The sequence below is a fragment of the Amblyomma mixtum genome, chromosome 10 (genome assembly GCF_055824585.1).
Source record: "Amblyomma mixtum isolate Tamu chromosome 10, ASM5582458v1, whole genome shotgun sequence".
Classification (NCBI taxonomy): domain Eukaryota; kingdom Metazoa; phylum Arthropoda; class Arachnida; order Ixodida; family Ixodidae; genus Amblyomma; species Amblyomma mixtum.
The window spans coordinates 74,910,951-74,931,618 of record NC_143021.1 but is presented as its reverse complement, the minus strand read 5'-3'; the positions used below and the strand labels follow the sequence as shown (position 1 = coordinate 74,931,618).

Genomic DNA, 20,668 nt, shown 5'->3' with positions numbered 1-20,668 from the left:
ATCTATTTAGCATTCCAATAGTTTTCGCGAGGTCCATAGTCAAATAGTTTATGTGGTGTGTCCAGTTCAAGTTTTCGTGGAAATGTACACCCAGAAATTTCTGAGCGCTAACACGGTTTAATGTTTGCCCCTCGGAGACTAGTTTAAGTTTAGTGTCAATCGCCTTATTTTACCCGCTTTCACCCCTTTGCTCATGGCATGCTTTAAGTGGGCATGGTGAAGCAGTTGCTCCAACTTTCCTACCACCACAACTACCGCTGCCACACAGCAGTAAGAGCTAACGTGCACTGACATCGTGTACTGTGCAGTGCACGTTAAAAAATCCCAGGTGGTCAAAATTTCCGGAGCCCTTCACTACAGCATCCCTCATAGCCTGAGTTGCTTTGGGGCGTTATACCCCCATAAACCTAAACCTAGTAAGCGCTATCAACCAGTACCAATTTTTTGACACAGTCATGCAATAGAAAATTAGTTGAATGGCACTACTGAGTTACATAAGTTAGCTAGTGCACAGCAGACCCTAGCAATCTTGTCAATTACACATTCATTGCTGGTATTCCTTTTAGAACTTCTACTGGAAAACTTCCCTTAAATATTGTGTATTTTTTCTACACCATTCCAATAAAGCGCTCAACATGAATGCGAACATTAGCGATTTCTTGTGTTCGCTCAACTACAGGACTAGACAGCTGCTTCTTTCCTTTTCTGAATGCAGGAACTGCCAACTTTGCACAACACAAGCCAACACTTTCAGCAATAAAGAACCCCCTGTCTGCGAGGACAACGTCTCCTCTGTCTAACAGATTAAGTATACCACTGTCCTTGGTGATCAGCTTGTCACTGGCACGCCCACTAAATGCTTGGGAAATATATGTAACCATTCCTTGCGGGGAGATCCCGAACAGAAATTTTACAGTATTGTGGTGTTTGTACTGAGACCATGTTTGTGCATGTGGCAACAGTGAGCTGGGCCTGTGAATAAATACCTCAAAGCAGTCCACAATGACTCTGACATTCAATCCAAAGTTTTCTACAGAGGTAGCTGGCACTGTATTCATTATTTCTTCTCTCAGCCCACCGTACGTCCAACCACTTATCACAAACTCTAGATACAGTGGGTTGAGAAACACCACAGCGGTATGCTAAATCCTGCATTTGGGTTCCAAGCCTCATCCTCATCAGAAACATTACCATCTTCTCAAACTTTGTCAGCATGTTTCTTTAAGAGTGAGATGCGAGGTGTTTCAACAGATCAAATAGAAAAAAAAGTGCCATAAATGATACCAGTCCTGTGTAGAAGGCGACTCTTTCGTCATCACCACGAAGAGCCCCTTCAGTGAACTTTGTTGCCGCCAGGCTCTCTTCGGCTGCCCGAGGCTCCCCACGGAGATTTGCGACTTCTTCTTCCAGCTGCTGAGTCAGTCTGGCAGTGTGTGCCTTCAATGAAGGATGGAAAAGAAGCCACATTTAATCCTGATGGAAATTAGACAAGAGTTTGCTGTTGCAAGTATTACAACAAACTGCGTTCGCACAGGGGGAAGTACACAGCACAGACTGGTGTCAACATACCATTTTCTCATCACTTTTTGAACGTGCCCAAACTACGTCATCTACACACTGCCACTAGTCTAAAACTAGTCTCTTAAAATCAGTGATACGCTCGTTACACACAAACTATTCCTTTCTGGTTTTAGCGGGCCTGTTTTAGCAGGGCTGTAACATATGTACAAAAATCCTGGCCAAGTAAAAGTAACATCCTCAACATGAGCTCTGAAAATGCAGGTCATTAGCAGCACATTAAATGGTGCACTGTCGATACATTTGTCACTGAAGGCCATGTTGTAATGGAGTGGTATACAGCTCATTCTTGCCTATCTCAGAGAACCACTTCCTAACATCAGGTCCAAATGCAATCCTGTCACTACTTGCACTGGTTATGAAATGCTAACTACCATTTTCCGGGGCTGCCTGCTCACTGCTGACCTCAGCATCTGCCAGAGATGGAACGTCCGCAAGTTCCTCAGCTGGCATTTCCTCGGCTTCAGCTGCCTTCGTAAGCCACCAAAAAATGGAAGCTGAGTGTTTCACCTTAGTTCCAGAAATATTGCTACCTAAAACAAAACAATTCATTTCACCTGTAGTCACCGCTGGCTTGCGTTTCACCCGCCGTGCCTTGAGACGCTTGAACCGGCGTCGTCGCAAACAGCCTTGGCTGCATATCCCAAGTGCAGCGAGGGAGCCCAATCTGGGTTGCATTCATCGAACAGAGTAGAAGGCGTGCCTGCGTCGTACGACCAAAGAAACTTTTGAGCTCGAAAGTAACCGCCCAGACTGTTCGGCTGCCTGAATCGGCGATTAGCCTAAAGCTAGGACGCGCAAACAATCAACGATTACATTTCGCGTGCTTCGCACGCGAGGACAAAACGATCACCGATGTGACAGTGCCTGAACGTTCGCCTTTGTGCGTTGACGCACGAATTTTCGCGTCTTCTGTAACTTCTATGCTGCTCGCATTCGTTCAACAGCACAGATTGAACTCTTACGCTTACCTGACAAAAAGTGCCGTGAACAGATCCGGTACTTGTCGGGAGCTGCGCTGATGTTTTTTCTGTTGATACGAGCCAGCCATTCGCGGCGCCGCTTCTGCGAATGCAGTTTTGTCGGTAGCACTCATTAAGTTGGGTCTTCGGTATTTTGTAGAAACCGAGGTCCTAATTGTTGCTTTTCAGCTCCTGCTGCTTTGTCTGACTGGCTATTGCAACCGACGACAGCGCAATGAACCATACTTGGCGGTGAAATGCACGACAACGATCGACAGCTTCGCTCACTCGGCTCTAGTGCTGAACAAAGAGGGCTGTTTATGACGCACGCCGACGAGTCGAGAATGCGCAAGGCACCTTGAGAGCTCAGGGTTGCTGGCTGGGCAGTGCTCTCCCGCTAGGCTGGACATGCCCCACAATGCACCGCGCTCAACGCGTCAGTGAATACCTCCAGCGCGCGAAGGCTCCTTAAAGGAGAAATTTATGCACGCGCGTTTACAACTTTACTAAAAGGTCTGCTCATAAAAACCCATTTTATGAGAATTTCGCTTTAGCACGAATTTTGTCGCGCAATTGCACCATGCTCTTGCACAAAATTTACCAGCAAAGCTGCGCAACACAGAGTGTTTGAGAATATGCAGAGTTGGGAGCTGCCATCCTGCCAGTTGTCTTAGTCAGCAGTTGTTCTCGACAATCCTTCGCTTTATGATGATGGTGTTGTAATAGTATTCTATCAGATGTCGAAGGTCGTGTGCCTTCTTTGTTTCTACGATAAGCGCTCTGCCTTCAGAGCCGCAATCAAGGCAGTAGCACACTCACAAAGCCAAGCGAAACGTTTTTTTTTTTTTCCTGATGGCGATGGTGGCGGCACCTGGGAGCGGTGTAAACCGCACGATTTGCTCGAAACTCCACGAGCCAAGTCAATTCAGAAATCCAATATGGCGGCGTGCGCTGGTGCTGGCGGCCGCTAGCTCGACCTAAGCTTTGTAAATACTGGTGATTAGGTGCTCCCGCGCTGCATTCACGCTTGATTTCCTAAGTACTTACGGAATCTGCTCACTCGCTTTTGTATTTCGATGTGTCTTTTGATGTAGCATGGTGGCGAGCGGCGGCTGTTGTACGATCGTTTTTTGGGCGGATCCGCCAGCCAGCGGACCGCTCGCTTTCATCCTCCGCCCGGGCGTGGGGCGGAATGGTGTTCTACGATCACTTTGCTGCTGGCGGACGAGACGGATGGTTCGAACGTTCCGATTGGTGCTCCCGTCAGTGCCGCCCGTCTAATCGCGTGCGGCGGTACAGACATGCGTTTGTAGCGAAACACGCAGATATCTTGCGGTAGAAATTACCCATATTAATTGCGGCGTATTCAAGACAATATCCGTTGCGTCAACTTTCTTTTGCTGCGGGATCTTCGTCGAAGGTATGCTCGTGGTCGGCTGTGATTCGGGCTGGGACGGCACGAATCTCGGTTCAGACGACCCCGACGGCCGCGAAACAATTCGCGACAAAACTTTGCAAGATCGAAGGCGAGTCTGATCATCTGAAGCGATGCCGTCGGAAACAATACGTCTTTGAATCATTTCTACCCGAGACTGAAAAACGCGTCACATCGCGTCCCCGTTCAACGATACGTTCTCACAACGGCCCGTGATTTGTGCCCCAAAATAACAAAATGCTGCCTGCTCTGATAGTTACACTGCCCCGACGATTTCATAACGACGACGCGATTCTTACAGCGAATTCTCGATCGGACCAGGCTGCAGCATAAGCTGCTAACAACCGTCCGTAATTACAGTCAGTATAATCACATTTTTCTACGTAGTTAAGATTACATACATAAAATGTTTTAGTCAGTTATTCAAAATAGCATACTGCAGTGTTTTTGCATTGCTGACCGAGAAAAAAAATAATTGGACTTCCAGCCTTTCCCAAGCATTTTGCACAGTCACTGTAATATGTAAACGGCCTTCTCCTTGGCTAAGACATGCTTTCCTATTCGATATATAAGGTGTGTGTGTGTGTGTCTGAATTGTGCATGCATTTAACATTCACAATTTAGCAGAACACTGCTGTCAAACACTAATGCTAATGGACATGAGAAATTATGTTTCCAGTTAATTGGAACAGGTAAAATCAGTTGTAATTAAAACACTTCTGCATTTCACAGAACAGTGAAAATGCAGCAATAGCGATTTACTTTTGTCATGTTTTTCAGGCCATTATTAAAGCCAAAATGGAAATAGCACTATGTGGCTACAAAGGGTACAGGAAGGGAGTAAGTCGGAGGGAAAGAAGAAAGAGAAAGAGGGGCAGTAATGAAGAAAATGAAAATTGTATTTGAGGAAAGGAAATTAAGCAGTAACTGTCTCACACTCGCTCCTCGCGCAAGCGCAGTTGGGCCTCTCCAGGGCTCCGCGAAATCGTTCACACCTAGCGTAGCGTAGCTTCCCCAACAAAATCGCCCTTCCTCCTCTGATGTTAGCAGGAGGCGCGGTGTCTGGTGGAGTGCGTCACATGTCTACCTCATGGCCCCGAATTGAAAAGAATTCTTTTCTTGCTTTTTGCTACCCGGTCTATTTAGTGGGGGGAGGCGGGAGGGAGCGGCCGGTCTCCAAACACCCTCGCTATTTTGCTCTTTGGGTCTCCTCGCGGTGTTTCGACGCGGTTTTTTTCTTTGTCCTTGCTCTCCTAAGTTTTTTTTGTTTGTTGGTTTGAAGCTTTTTTCACCTTCTCCACTCCCTTCCCTGCCCTTCCTGGTTGGGTGTGCAACAAAACTGCTTGACCCCTCTCTCTTACCGGCAGTGTTCGTGGCCCGCTTCCCCATCGTCACTGCCCATTGCTTGGCGCGCGTGCCTTTGCGGCCTCACTCCGCTGTGCTCACAGATGTTTTTGTGCACTCCGCGCTGTCTGAGGCTGCTTCTCCTCAGCGTCGAAACAGCGTCGACCTCCGCACACTGAACAATCGAGAGACTCGATCGGTTCGACCATCTAAACGTGTTAGCGAGCGCATCCTTTCACATATTTGTTTGTTTTTGTCAGTGGCAACGCCAGTTAGCGAGCTTCCTTTTCGAGCTTCCTCCCCCCGTTTTACGACCGGACGGGCGGGAGTCGATTTTGTGCGAAACTCACGGTGTAGCGCAGACCCTTTGATTGACACGCCCTCTTGGGCGTGTCAATCAAACTCATCCATCCCCCCACCCAACCCCACCAGAGAGGACTGGGAGGCGGCCCTGCGCGGCTGTCAGGACCTAAAGACCCAAAAGGCCTTCGTTCATGGGACGCGGGCGGCGTTGCTTGCCAATGGGGCCCCGGAATAGGGGCTCCACCTAGTATTGTTAGGGGAAAGGGCCAATAGGGCCTACCCGAATCACCTCTCTGTAAAAATTTATTCACCACCACCCTCTTGCGATTTTCCGTGTGTGTTTTTGTGTTCTGTTCGTTGTGTCTTCTCTGCTCCTAAGCTCCTGTCGTTCAAGGGAGCCAAGACAAACCGGGACAGTGTGGACAAGATGAGCGAGTGATAAGTAGTGTGGGTGCGGGGCGGTCGAGTGTGCGAGAGAGGGAAAGGCTCTAGGACACACGACACGGCATACGCACCGAACACGCTGAAGCATACATGAACTGGCACAAGTATGAATGAATGAAAAACTTTATTGTACAACAAGTGTTCTTTACCGAAGAGTAGGTGGAGCCCTCAGTCCAGGGCCCCAGCGGCCTTTGCAGTCTTGCAAGCCCTGTCGATCAGCTTGAGCTGCTCTTCAGGCTTCGAGCTGGACAGCGCAGCCTCCCACTGCTCCGGTGTTGGTGTGTTGTTTATCGGCACTGCCTGCATTTTCTGACAGGCCCATGTAACGTGGTAAAGCGTTGGGTGTTCACCGCATAGCGGGCATTTGTTGGCATATGTGGAAGGATAAATTTTGCTGAGTAAACTCAGATTGGGGTATGTATTAGTCTGCAGTTGTCTCCAGGCAACCGACTGCTCTCTACTAAGGTCTTTGTGGGGAGGAGGGTAGGCCCTACGGAGGGCTCGTTGGTGTTCTAAGATGGCTCCATACCGTCTAGTGACTGCGTCCAGTTCCCCTTCGGTGCGCGCCTCCCGGTTGGCGTATCCTCGGGCATTGGCGTCCGCACATTGGTTCCCTTTGACAGCCTCATGGCCTGGTGTCCACGTGATGAAGCAACTCGTAAAAGTGATCGTCCTCGCCTTGAGTATGTGAATGGCTGCAGTGGATATGCGTCCACTGCTGTATCTTCTGCACGCCTCTTGCGAGTCTGTAATGATGTGTGCATGGGGCTCGTCACTCTGCTGGGTGATGGCGAGTGCAATTGCTGCTTCCTCAGCCTCGAGGATGTTGTTGGTTTTCATCGAAGCGCAGTTGATTTCCCTGAGCTGGTGATCCACCACGCTGGCTACCGAGCCGTATCGGTGTCTGTATGTTGTTGCGTCAACGTATAATACGTTTTTTGCCCCGGCGAAGCTTCTTTCGTGGAATTCAGATCTTGCCTTTCTTCTCGCCTTATGTATATCGGGATGCATGTTTTTAGGAATCGGGCTGATCTCAATGATCCTCCTGATTTCATTTGGAACGCTCTCTGTGCTATTGATTTCTTTCAAAGCGTCCCTCATGCCGAGCAACCGCAGCGTGTTTCGGCCTGTTGCGGACAGTACCAGTCTTGTTTTCTGCGCGAGAAGGTGGGCCTCGATATGTTCTTGTACTGTGTCGTTTATGCCCACTTCTGAAGGAACCAGCGCACAAAACACAACGGACAAGAAAAAGGTGGTACACGACGGACAGGAGCGCTGAACTTACAACTTTATTTCGGAAGTAAAGATGCAACGTATATATACAGCCATGTCAGGGAGGCGTGTCACACAGGGAAAGCAAGAACAAGTGAAATCTACAAGGTCATGATGAGACAAGCGGCACAAGCAAACCAAAAACCTTAACTAATATAACATGTGAAGGTGACCAGTTTCAATGGAGGCAAGAAAAACAACAGGGAAAAAACAAGGGAAGAACGCCAGACCTCGTGAAGATGAAAATTGATACTGATAACAAAAACTGATAAAAACAAAAAGGCAAAAGCCAAAAAAAGCGATAAAAGCAATAAAGTTAGCAGGGCAATGGAAATGAAAAAAATATAAGATAAGATGCCAACAAGTAACACGGCAAAAAATACTAACAGCTAAAATTAAGAAAACATCGCGGAAAAAACTAACAGCTAAAAGGTAAAACCCACAGAAACATAAGGTTAAGTCTTGTGTAAACAAATAGCGGAATAAAGTTGGCGGGAAAAAGACGGTTGCATAAGGTGGGAAGTTAAAATGCTAGTGCCTCGAATTTTGTGCCAGATAGGCGAGTTCTTTCTCAGATAGCGACACTGAAGGCTGGCTAATGCACTTTTCTTTTAACGACGCTATCGTGATTGCCTCAACTATTTCACGGGGCCTCGTGTTTCTGATTGTGGCTATTACCCGAGTTTTTTCGAAGTGTGGCAAACATCCTGTTTCTACATCTTTGCAATCCCGACAATGAATACCAATGTGACGGCACTTTTGAACATTTGCGTTGTAATCATGTTCTTTTAGTCTTTCATTTAAACAACGCCCTGTCTGTCCAATATACTGCTTCCCACAGGACAGGGGGATGGAATAGACAACTGAATCGGTACACTGCACAAAATTCTTCTGGTGCCTGATATTGCATGTACTCTCTTTTTTACGAGTTTCATTGACCTTTCTGCAAAGCTGGGAAAGTCGCTTTGGGGCACTAAAGACGACTTCAACTCCAACACGTTTCCCAATTTTCTTAATGTTGTGCGAAATGCGATGCAAGTAGGCCATAACAGAGACTTTCTTTCTATTGGTGTTGTCAGTCGGGGCAGTCGAATCGGGTCGTTTTGATAAGCTTAGTGGGGTAGCCAGCATTTTCTAATCTAATTGTTTGCGCTAAAAAACTACTCTCAATTTGGTGTTCACACGATTTTACCAGCGCATTTCTAAAGATTCCTTGAACTACGTTCCTTTTAACCAACTTAGAGTGGGCTGAGTCAAAAGGAAGTACCGGCTTCTGGCCCCTTGGCTCATAAGACCAGCATAGGTGATCACACTTGAAATGAAGGCCCAATTCTAAAAATCTCAAGGACCCATTATTTGGAAGTTCATGTGTAAGGGTTAAAGGAGATAAGCATTCTAAGAAAATGGCCAATGTTTTCGAGACATCAACTTGGAAGGTATCCTGATTGCAATCGAGAAAAACGAGAAAGTCGTCTACAAAACGAAAAATCTTTGTTACTTTTGTACCCTCCAACCGACTGCTGACGTTTTTATCAAGTTTAGCTAAATACAGGTCGCTCAATAAAGGGGCAATGACGGAACCAATACAGATTCCTTTCTTCTGAAGAAAAATCTTGTCATCCCATTCTGCAAATGTCGATTTCAGATAGGCTGCTAGAAGTTCCAGGAAACCGCTTACTGCAATACCACATTCATTTTGAAAGGAAACCGGACCAAACTTGTCAATACAGTCGTTAACGCATTCCAGCAGGTCGTCATGTGGGATAGAATAAAATAAATCCTTTCCATCAACAGAAAACCCTAAAAGTGGTTTGTTGTGCTGGGTCTTTAAAAATTCAACCACTTCTCCTGCGTGCTTAACAACGAAAGGATCATCAAGAGTCAATTTTTTGAGATGAAGCTGCAGAAAGCTGCCAACACGTTTTTGCCAGATGCCCGTATCAGAAACAATGACTCTTAAGGGACAGCCAGGCTTGTGCGTCTTGGCCGTAAAGAACATATTTAAGGAAAGATTTTTGCTGCCGTTAATAGCATTTGTAAGCTTTAGCAAATTTAAGCTTTTGCATAGTTTCTTCACTTCTTTCTTTGCTTTAGAAATTGTGGTTGCACGATGTCGATCGAAAGAGGCTTGGATTGCTTCAGAGGCTTTGCAATGGTAGAGCTGTCTAGGTAGAACACAGAAACCGCCCTCCTTGTCAGCAGCCAGTAACACTAGGCGCTTTTCTTTCAAAACAGCTATAGTTCTTTGCAGAGGAAGCGTAGTGCCTTTACCTTCACACCTTGCCAGCATGTCAACGCCTTCAGAAATGCACCGCTGGGCGTCCGCTCCTGGCGCAAGCCGAGAAACACTCCTGACGGCGGCAAGCAAATCGGCAAGCAAATTTTTCTTCAGAAGAAAGGAATCTGTATTGGTTCCGTCATTGCCCCTTTATTGAGCGACCTGTATTTAGCTAAACTTGATAAAAACGTCAGCAGTCGGTTGGAGGGTACAAAAGTAACAAAGATTTTTCGTTTTGTAGACGACTTTCTCGTTTTTCTCGATTGCAATCAGGATACCTTCCAAGTTGATGTCTCGAAAACATTGGCCATTTTCTTAGAATGCTTATCTCCTTTAACCCTTACACATGAACTTCCAAATAATGGGTCCTTGAGATTTTTAGAATTGGGCCTTCATTTCAAGTGTGATCACCTATGCTAGTCTTATGAGCCAAGGGGCCAGAAGCCGGTACTTCCTTTTGACTCAGCCCACTCTAAGTTGGTTAAAAGGAATGTAGTTCAAGGAATCTTTAGAAATGCGCTGGTAAAATCGTGTGAACACCAAATTGATAGTAGTTTTTTAGCGCAAACAATTAGATTAGAAAATGCTGGCTACCCCACTAAGCTTTTAGCCTCAGTCGCTGAAGCAATGCTTAAAAAATCAAAACGACCCGATTCGACTGCCCCGACTGACAACACCAATAGAAAGAAAGTCTCTGTTATGCCCTACTTGCATCGCATTTCGCACAACATTAAGAAAATTGGGAAACGTGTTGGAGTTGAAGTCGTCTTTAGTGCCCCAAAGCGACTTTCCCAGCTTTGCAGAAAGGTCAATGAAACTCGTAAAAAAGAGAGTACATGCAATATCAGGCACCAGAAGAATTTTGTGCAGTGTACCGATTCAGTTGTCTATTCCATCCCCCTGTCCTGTGGGAAGCAGTATATTGGACAGACAGGGCGTTGTTTAAATGAAAGACTAAAAGAACATGATTACAACGCAAGTGTTCAAAAGTGCCGTCACATTGGTATTCATTGTCGGGATTGCAAAGATGTAGAAACAGGATGTTTGCCACACTTCGAAAAAACTCGGGTAATAGCCACAATCAGAAACACGAGGCCCCGTGAAATAGTTGAGGCAATCACGATAGCGTCGTTAAAAGAAAAGTGCATTAGCCAGCCTTCAGTGTCGCTATCTGAGAAAGAACTCGCCTATCTGGCACAAAATTCGAGGCACTAGCATTTTAACTTCCCACCTTATGCAACCGTCTTTTTCCCGCCAACTTTATTCCGCTATTTGTTTACACAAGACTTAACCTTATGTTTCTGTGGGTTTTACCTTTTAGCTGTTAGTTTTTTCCGCGATGTTTTCTTAATTTTAGCTGTTAGTATTTTTTGCCGTGTTACTTGTTGGCATCTTATCTTATATTTTTTTCATTTCCATTGCCCTGTTAACTTTATTGCTTTTATCGCTTTTTTTTGGCTTTTGCCTTTTTGTTTTTATCGGTTTTTGTTATCAGTATCAATTTTCATCTTCACGAGGTCTGGCGTTCTTCCCTTGTTTTTTCCCTGTTGTTTTTCTTGCCTCCATTGAAACTGGTCACCTTCACATGTTATATTAGTTAAGGTTTTTGGTTTGCTTGTGCCGCTTGTCTCATCATGACCTTGTAGATTTCACTTGTTCTTGCTTTCCCTGTGTGACACGCCTCCCTGACATGGCTGTATATATACGTTGCATCTTTACTTCCGAAATAAAGTTGTAAGTTCAGCGCTCCTGTCCGTCGTGTACCACCTTTTTCTTGTCCGTTGTGTTTTGTGCGCTGGTTCCTTCAGAAGTATGTATTACCAACTAGCCCAACAACAAGTGTTTATGCCCAGTTTAAGGAATTTCTCCGTCGAAGTGTTGACCAGCAGTCCGAGAGCGCATTTGTATGCTTTTCTAAGAATTGCCTTTAACTGCTCCTTTTCTTGCTCGAGCGGTGTTTGGTAGGGGACGCCGTATAAGATCCTACTGACCACGAGGGCCTGTACTAGCCTACATGTGTCTTCCTCCTTCATACCTCTTCTTCTGTTGGAAATTCTTGCAATCATCCTGGTGATCTGTGCTGTGGTATTTGCTAGCTGTCTGACCGTGTGATCAATACGACGGTTGCTTTGGATCCACATGCCGAGGATCTTAACTTTCGATACTTCCGGAACCTTCGTTTCCCCTATGTAGATATCTATGGAGTTTTGCAGATCATACCCTTGTCTGTAGACTCTGAGCACCTCGGATTTTTTAGGGGAGCATGCGAGTCCACAGTGTCGGGCGTATGCGTTGACCGTGTCTGCTGCTCGCTGAAGAAGCTCTTGTTTTTCTCCTAAGGATCCCCTTGTCACCCAGATTGTGACATCATCTGCGTAGATGGCATGCCTGATTCCTTCAATTTCTTCAAGCGCCCTTGCTAAACCGATCATTGCAATATTAAAAAGCATAGGTGATAACACAGAGCCTTGCGGTGTTCCTTTTTCGGGGGTGTTGAAGGTGTCAGTCCTGATGCCTCCTATTCCAATGGTAGCGGTTCGGTTAGTCAGAAAGGCTTTCACATAGTTGAATATTTTCTGCCCACAACCCAGTTTGCTAAGCCCCTCCAGCACAGCCCTATGACTGACGTTGTCGAAGGCCGCTTTAAGATCGAGAGCGAGCAAGATGTTTTCTCCATATTTTGGAACGGTAGTAAGCACCTCCTCCTTGATCTGCAGGAGAACGTCTTGTGTCGATAGGTATTTTCGAAATCCAAACATAGTATGAGTTCGTTGTCCTCAAGGTGGGTCTGCAACCTGTGATGCACAACTCTCTCGTACACTTTTCCCAAGCATGATGTTAAGGAAATTGGTCTAAGATTTTCCAGGTTTGGAGTCTTTCCGGACTTCGGAATCATTACTATTTCCGCATGTCGCCAGTCGTCCGGGAGGGTCCCCTGTTCCCAGTGTTTATTGACGAATTCTGTGAATCTTTTGATTGAATTGTCATCCAAATTTCTTATCATGGCATTAGTGATGCCATCCCTCCCTGGTGTTGTGTTCTTTGTGGCGGACATCACAGCGTGTCTGACTTCTTGTACGGTAAGAGGTTCGTCCAGAGCGGGATTCGCTTTGCCCGTGTATGCCAAGCTGCTGTCGGCGTGTGTTGCATTGCCGATATAACGCTGCTTGATGTTCTGTAGTAGTTCCTCGTCAGTGCCTTGGAACTGGTGCGCGATCCTTTGGGTCGTCTTACGAGTTTCGGATTTTGTCGTGGTTGAGTCTATGAGAGCCCTTAGCAAAGCCCATGTCTTGGCCCAACCTAGAGTCCCCTGAAGTTCGTTGCACTTTTGGTTCCAGTCGCGCCTCGAGAGCTCCGTCGCATATTCTTCGGCTTGTCTGGTGACCTCAGCGATCTTACGCTTGAGCCGCCTATTATGCTTTTGCCTTTTACACCTTTTTAGTAGGCCCCGTCTGGCGTCCCAAAGGTGTAAGAGATGTTTGTCCACCTCGGGCGTGTTGGTAGTGAGGGCGACCTTTCGGGTTAGTTTTTGCCAGTCTGTCTTGATTCTTGCGACCCAGCCTTTTATGTCGGTGATCTCAGCGTCTTCAGACTGTGCCCTCGATTTCCTATAGGCTTCCCAGTTTGTCAGTCTAGCCTGGCCATGTTGTCTCCTGATCGGGAGGGTTTCTATATGGATGCGCAGGATGCAGTGGTCACTGCCTAGAGTTTCGCCGTCGTTTTCCCATCTTGCGTGCCTTACCCCTCTGACAAATGATAAGTCTGGGCACGAATCTCGGTTGATGCTGTTCCCCACTCGCGTGGGTTGGGTGTGGTCAGTGATGAGGGTGAGCCTTCTACGATCAGCTTCTCTGGCTAGATCCCTGCCTTTCTGGGTTTCCCGAACGTAGCCCCAGCTTCTATGCCAGGCATTAAAGTCCTCCAGAATAACGATACCATTCTTGCCTGCTGCTTCTTCTGCTTTGCCTAGCAGGTAGCTGAAATTGGCTTTCCTCTGGCTTGGCGGGCTGTACACGTTAAGTAGGAAGGTGCTTTCTTGGCTTCTCTTTTGGGTAATGATTTCTATAAGGACGTGGCCAATGTCCGTTCCGTCGATGTCGTGTCTGATTGCGGTGACTGCTTTCGCAACCAGCGTGGCGACCTTGCTTTGCCCCTGCCCCTCGTAGACGGAGTACCCCGCGAGAGTGAGTGAGCAGCCGGTTTCCTGTAGGGCGATTATGTCTGGCGGAGAGGTGCAATTTGTGATGTGTTGTTTAAGAAGACCCTGCTTTCGGCGGATCCCACGGCAGTTCCACTGCCATATTTCGAGGGTTTCCAACTTGACCGAGCGTTTACGGTTGCTCGCCATACTGAGATGGCCTGTTATAGGGTTTTCCTCTGGATTTCATGGCTGTGAATTGTACTAGACGCTCTCTATCCTTGCGCGTCTCGTCTTGGATGTTGGAGATGAGGTTGCTAAGATTTGCCAGTGCATTGTTAACAGCAACCATGGCAGTTGTAAATTCCTGGCGCCCTATAGTTGTCGCGTGATCTTCATCTGTTTGCGGGTTAGTGTTGTTCTGCCCTGTTCTTTGGGCCTTTAGTTCGTCTATCAGATCGTTTAGTTTCTGCCTCAGCTCGGCGTTTTCTGCCCTGAGCGTCTGAATTATTTGTCTTAGCTCTTGAACTTCCGCGTTAACTTCCCCATTAGCGTTGTTGCCTATCACTGTTTTTTGTGTGTTTGTGTTTTTTGGAGCAGTGGGAGAGGTAGGGAAAAGATGCTCTTTCCAGCTCACCCTGGTTGCTTCCTCCTTTTTTTGGTGTGGTCTTCTGCTGCTGCTTCTTTTTGGTTTCTGGATCCTCCCGGGTCCTGGACGCCGATCTCGACTTTGAACCTGATCTCGATGCCGATTTGGACGTGGATCTCGAACTGGAGTCCTCGCTGAACCAGCGCTTCCGGGCCCGGCCGCGTCCGCCGTTGTCTCCGCCGCCTGGTTCCTCTTTTTTTCTCGTCCGTGGTCTCGGTTTCCTGAGGCGCTCCTTGCACTCCTTTGCCCCTGTAGGATGCGCTTCCGTGCATAGCACACACCTGGGCTCGCAGGAGTGTCCGTCCTCGATCACTGGCTCGGTGCATTTAGAGCAGACGACGACGTCAGGTGTCGGGCATACGTCCGCCCTATGTCCGGCCTTTAAGCATATATAACAAACTTGCCGCGATGATCGATAGAGGTAGCAACGTATCTCGCCGTCGTAATAATAGACGTAGCGCGGAACGATCTTTCCCTCGAAGGTAATGACCGCGCTTTGGGATTTGCCAAGCATTCTTGCATAAAGTATTTTGACTCCTTGGGTACGTACCCGAAGATGTGAGAGTAGTTCAGTTGGCGTGGTCCCGGCGTCCAATCCGTGAATGACACCCTTGCATGAATTGTCCGGCGCGGCCACGTAAGCTGTCACTGCATAGTTCTTTGCATCAAAGCGCAGACTCGAAATACATTGCACAGCACTGGCAGTCTCCATGCTTGGCGTGCTGAGTATAGCGATGTTGGATCCGTTGCGCAGCCGTATAAGGAAGCGGCCTTCGTTGCAGATGTCCGGTTTTCCGCATGCTTTAGTTATAGCCCGGGCCATCTGATGCGTGCTCAGTTGGCTGATGTTGAGTCCATTCTTCGGTCTAAGTATGACTTTGAAGTCGTTTTTTGGCAAAGGAGGTAGCTTCTCTCGCCGAACGGGATTCCACTTGAGTTTGGGTTGGCTCAGCGCTGAATTGTCCGCCGCGTCTGTCCCGGCCTCCGGAACGGCAATCAGTCTCGAGTTCTGGTATTTGGCAGTGAACCATCCCCCATTGTCGATTGTTCTCTTCTGCGAGAGGTCCGTGGCGTTGTCGTTAGCGTGGTCGGTAGCGTTGTCGGTAGCGTTGTCGGTAGCGTTGTCGGTAGCGTTGGCGTCGCTTTGAAGATTCTCTTCGAGCGGTGTCGTGGCTCCGGCCGACGCCGCCGCATCAGCGTCAGCCACCCTCACGGGTGCGTCGTGAGATGTAGCAGCGTTCCTTCGGGCCGACGGCCCGACGCCGCCTAGGCCTAGCGCGGCGTTCTCTGCCTTGGATTTTCCGACGGGCAGAAAATGGCGAAATCGGGACTCACGGATGTAAAGCGGGTATCCACGGATTTCGCTTGATCAGTAGAAAGCGATGGAGTGCTCCATTTTCTACTGCGTTGATGTTTTTCGGTTGTAAGGAGGCGTCGAGGCAGGAGCACTTGCGAACGGCGTTCTCTTCGTCTGGCCCCCTAGCGGTCCTTCTGGCACAAGTAACTAAAAACCTTGTTTTGGGGGGCTTGCATGCAGGAAAAAAAAGGAGGGAGCGCGCACACAGCGAGGCTAGATATCACAGCACGCTATCACGTGGCGTGATCATGGCGGGGGGACGAGGACTCTCTCCGTTTTACTACATTTTTACTTTTTATGACTAGGCTTCAAGGCTGCCGCCGGGCGCTCCCACCTCAGTTTTCTTTTCCTCCATGCGGGCTTGTATGCGAGTGCGAAAACGGACGGCGCTGCGGAAAGCATGCGCGCAACGAGCAGACGACGCGACAAACTGGCTACGCTCACCCTTCGCCCGCCAGTCTGAACGACGCACCAATGGAATGCATTTAGCGAAAGCTTTCGAAATGACGTCAGGTTGAAGGCTCGGTAGCCAGACTAGAGAATGAGGATGTGTGCTTCTCGAAGGAAAGAACGAACGGGCTTTGATTTGAATTTTTACAGCTCTTCGGGGCGCGCATGGCTCTAGCATTTTGCCGAGGTTATCTTCGGTGTCTCATCTATGCAGTGAGCTTGTTTTCCTAAAATGTCCAGACCACTGGTCCGTGGCCCTTTAAGTGCTGACGCACGGCTTCCTCTGCGTTCGGTCACCCGCTTGCATGATCCATGTGTGCGATGCGCTGCCGTAAGTAGGTGTTTGTGTCCCCTAAATTTCCACAGATTAAAAGATTGGCGAAACGCACCCTTGGGACTAGTGCTGCCATGTGCCTATCTTAGCGCGAGCCGCGATAAACGAAAAGCTAAGGTCTTCACGGGCAACCATTACTGCAGAGTTGCAAGTGCTCTGTTTGTTTAAGTGCTGGCAGCACACAGTGACGACTTGATTCTGCTGCAGCGCTCTTTTGTCGTCTCTTGAAAGACGCAGATCAGGTAGTAGACTAGAAAAGTTGCTGCCGCCCGAGCTTTTGCATCTTCTGTTTTATGCGTTGTGGTAACTTTCCCCTCGGTAACACTGGAACAACATATACTCCCCACTTGAAGTTGTTGAACAACGCCGAATTTCTCTTCAACTACAGAGTTTCTGTGTAACTTTCCTTTGTAGCTGTGTATGGCTGCGCTTTGGTGGATGATAATGAGTAATTACTTCCTTATTACAAATCAAGTCCAGGTTGCGGAATTCGCCTAAACATCTGACTTACATAAAATTGCAGTTTTTGAGCGCAGCTCTTCGGCGCCCGTTTCTGCGTTTCGCGGCGTCGCCGTCGCCGTGCCGTTTTCAGTTGTAACCAGAAGTGGACACCTTAGAAGCGCTGCGAAACCAGTGGAGCGGTAGCTTGGAGAGCAAAGGAAAGGCGCATAACTGCCCTCTTGCAACAGTGGACACCTCAGTCGTGCTTTAAGCCACGTGGCGATAGTGATCGACAGTTGTCCGCTGCATACGTTGGAATTGACAACGTTGTGCCATTTTAAGGAAAGGAAGTGCGCATAACTGCATGGCTCCCTGGGTTAGTGGACGCCTGAATCGGGGGGGTTGATGAGAGAGATGGGCTGCATGCGTTAGCGCTGACAACGCTGAGGGAACTCTCGCGATCAACCATTAACTGCCAGCGTGGGTGGGGACTTTAATGTACATATAAAGACAAACAGGAATTTCTTACCACTTATGCGTGAGAGCATTCCGTTCCTCTCGCTCGTAACACCTCCCACGGCTGTGACAACCTCGCGAAATAAATGCATTGACCTCGTCTTTGAGAACCAGGCATTGGTGCAGCAAGTCGAGCATATATCCATTTCTCCGACCACAACGCTTCCTTCATGACAATCAAGAACTGTTAGTGGAGTGTTTCATGGGGAAGGAAATTATGTGAAAAATAACAAGTTGTCTGTAATTGTACTATCGGGGACAGAAGTGGTATACTCCACGCGGCAGGAGACGGAGCAACGGATGGATGGATGGATAGGAGCGCCCCCTTTGAAACGGGGTGGTGGCAATTGCCACCATGCTCAGCTTTTCTTCTTTTATGCGAAGCATATTAACGTAGGTTTCGGGCCTTCGCGCGACGCCCGGCGGGGGCCACCACTGACCCTGAAGTGAGATCACATGATGTGACGTCACGTGATGACGTCACACCGGCTGCAGATGGGGCCTCATATCGCGCCGTCGGACGTCGCCCGGCGGAGTCCTCCACGCACGGAGGAAGGAAAAAGAGAGGAGAGGCCCTTTCCACACAACACCATGGGAGAAAAATGTGGAGGAAATCACGTGGTTTTTTTCGCGATCGGGAGGCCACCTAGTCCGGGCAGCTTAGCAACGGCGTCGTAGTTGCTGCTTGCAAGCCGGGCGGTAGCAGACGACCGCGGCGTAGCAGTTGCGGTGCGGCGTACTTTTCTCAACTGCTCGAGTTTGTTTTTGATCGTGCTCACAAGCTGACGTTGGCGCCGTTCACTCATATTTCAGGCGGAATTCGCTGCAAAACTCGTTGTTGCGTGCATTGATTTCAACGTGCTCGACCACGATCGCACGGGCATTTCGTCAACTGCGTAACTGCTCGGAGCCGTCGGGAGACCGCCGCTGCTTACTGAGGAGCACTCGCGCTGTTCGTTTACCAGTGATTCAATACGCCGTGCGCTAGAGAGGTCGTCGGCGTATTGCGCGGACGTTTCGCGTCCTGTGCGTGCAGTGTGCGTGTGCCATTCGCGCTCCCGTTTCCATCGGCAGTGAAACCTCGTTGCTATTAGGCGTGCTCTTGCAACGCTCTAGTGATCGTCACTGGTGTTAGTGTAACTATTTTCGTTTTTAGCGATTGCGCTTGTGTGAGCAGCGGGGGCCATGACATCGGTGGAGGGCGATATTTTAAAGGAAGCCGCTGCGCTCGCTTTGCATGCTTGCACGCCCCTGTTATACGCCGCCGGTAAAAATGAAAAGATAGAGACCCTGCGCTTAAACAATACCTTAGAGATTTTTTTTCTTCAATAAAGGCGAAGGGTTAGTTTTGTTCACTGCAATATCTACATAAAGATACGAATGCACACAGGATGCCGAGAACTTCATTTGTAAAAAACATTTATTTTCTCACAAACAAACAACTCGCACGAAAAAGCGTGGCTATTTACAATATCTTCACATCATATACAACAACACAAAAGCTTCTGCTCTATAACAAAGTCATCAACTGCAAACAAACGACATTTGTCAAAACTACGCAAACCTGCGCTCGGCTGCAGGTCCTTTAAAAAAAAAGTACTTTTTATTTTCGCGATACCTTCATTTGAGGAGAATGCAAAGGATTAAAAAGTAAACTGACGTAAAAAGGTCTGTTAATAATGGGGTGAACTGTGCCTAGAATTAAAAGGAGTGCCATACGCCGTGCGACGGTGAAGAATAAATGGGCACTCTTATTTTCGTTTCCACATTTCGTTTCCACATTTATTTTCGTTTCCATTATTTTCGTTTCCAATAAATAAATAAAACATGTGCCCCCCTCGAAAAAAATTTCTGGCTACACCACTGCTCGTGTGGAATTCGCGCGGCTAGGGGCCCGCGTTTCTCGCGTGTGCTTAGTTGTCCTTCGCCCACCGCAGTAATTGAAAGCGACGGTCACTTCCCGTGCTTACAAGAGTTGAGGAACAGGGAGGAGATTTTCGATACCGGACGAATGCCCTTCCCGGGCATCGGTGGCCGTCGTGTGGTTTCGCGCGACGAGGGGCCCACGTTTCTCGCGTGTCCTTCACCTCACCCGGTGAAGGCTAATTTCGAGCGCTGAGCTAAACAAGCAAGTATACTAGTTTCATCGAATGCAGCCTTCAACTTCAGAGTCCCAGGGACGGGCGTTGCCAGAGGGGGGCCACCGCAGATAACCACCGCAAGATGGGCCACCGCAGTAATTGAAAGCGAAGGTCACTTCCCGCGCTTGCAAGAGCTGAGATAAGTATTTTTCTCGGCTGCTACTAATTGTGACCAGGGCCGAGCAGTTGGAGACGGCGCGGAGACGACGCAGTACGAAGCAGTAACTGAAAGTAGCCGCCTGTCTCACACGGGTATTTCCGCTTTATTAACTTCTCCGCTGACGAACACTGGCATAGGGTGCCCTAAACCGGCCGGTAAGCAGCCAAGCGCCACCAGCGCGGGGATCTGTGCCCCTGCGGTAGCATGCTCCTTCGTTGGCTTTGAAACGCGCGCGCAGTAGTCGAGGGCGGGACTTATGCGATGACGTCAGCCCGGACAAGATGGCGCAGAGCTGGTTTCCGGCTTCACAAAATGTCACGTGACGGCCTCTCCTCTCTTTTTCCTTCCTCCATGCCTCCACGCTTCGGTACAGTGCACTAGAAGGGGGCAGTGGGCTTACTCACCCGCTCCTCTGACGCAGTCAGCGTCGCATCCGAGAGGTGGCGCCACAGGCAACTTCAATGGGAACTTTGCCTGGAGCTCTCATTTCCTGGCGGTTCTGTTTATTTCAATTCAAGCCGTCGACAGACTTGTTGACTTTAATTTTAAAACACTTGAGAGTCTTTACATTTCCTTAGCAATCAGAGCATTTTTTTAGGCCACATGATATTTCCCACCTTAGTAACTTGCGTAAAAGGACGAGGGCAACTCGATCGGCTTGCTGCTTATCCTAACCGCGAGGCATTTTAACCAAATAAGGCGTCGCCGACGGATTTTGCTTGTGCAGAAAGGGCCTTAAAATGTTCCAAATTATCAAGCAACCATTAAAAAATATATAGTAGAAATCTTGAATTATAGTGTGGGAGATGAAATATACCGTTTCATATCGTGTTGCACTAACCCAATATAATTTTGTATGAAGATTA

At 48.2% G+C, this 20,668-nt stretch overlaps 1 pseudogene; it reads right to left on the bottom strand.

Moving 5' to 3' along the window:
- Nucleotides 1-468: 468 nt before the first annotated feature.
- On the bottom strand, nt 469-2,031 carry LOC149326153 (uncharacterized; annotated as a pseudogene).
- Between the last annotated feature and the right edge of the window lie 18,637 nt (nt 2,032-20,668).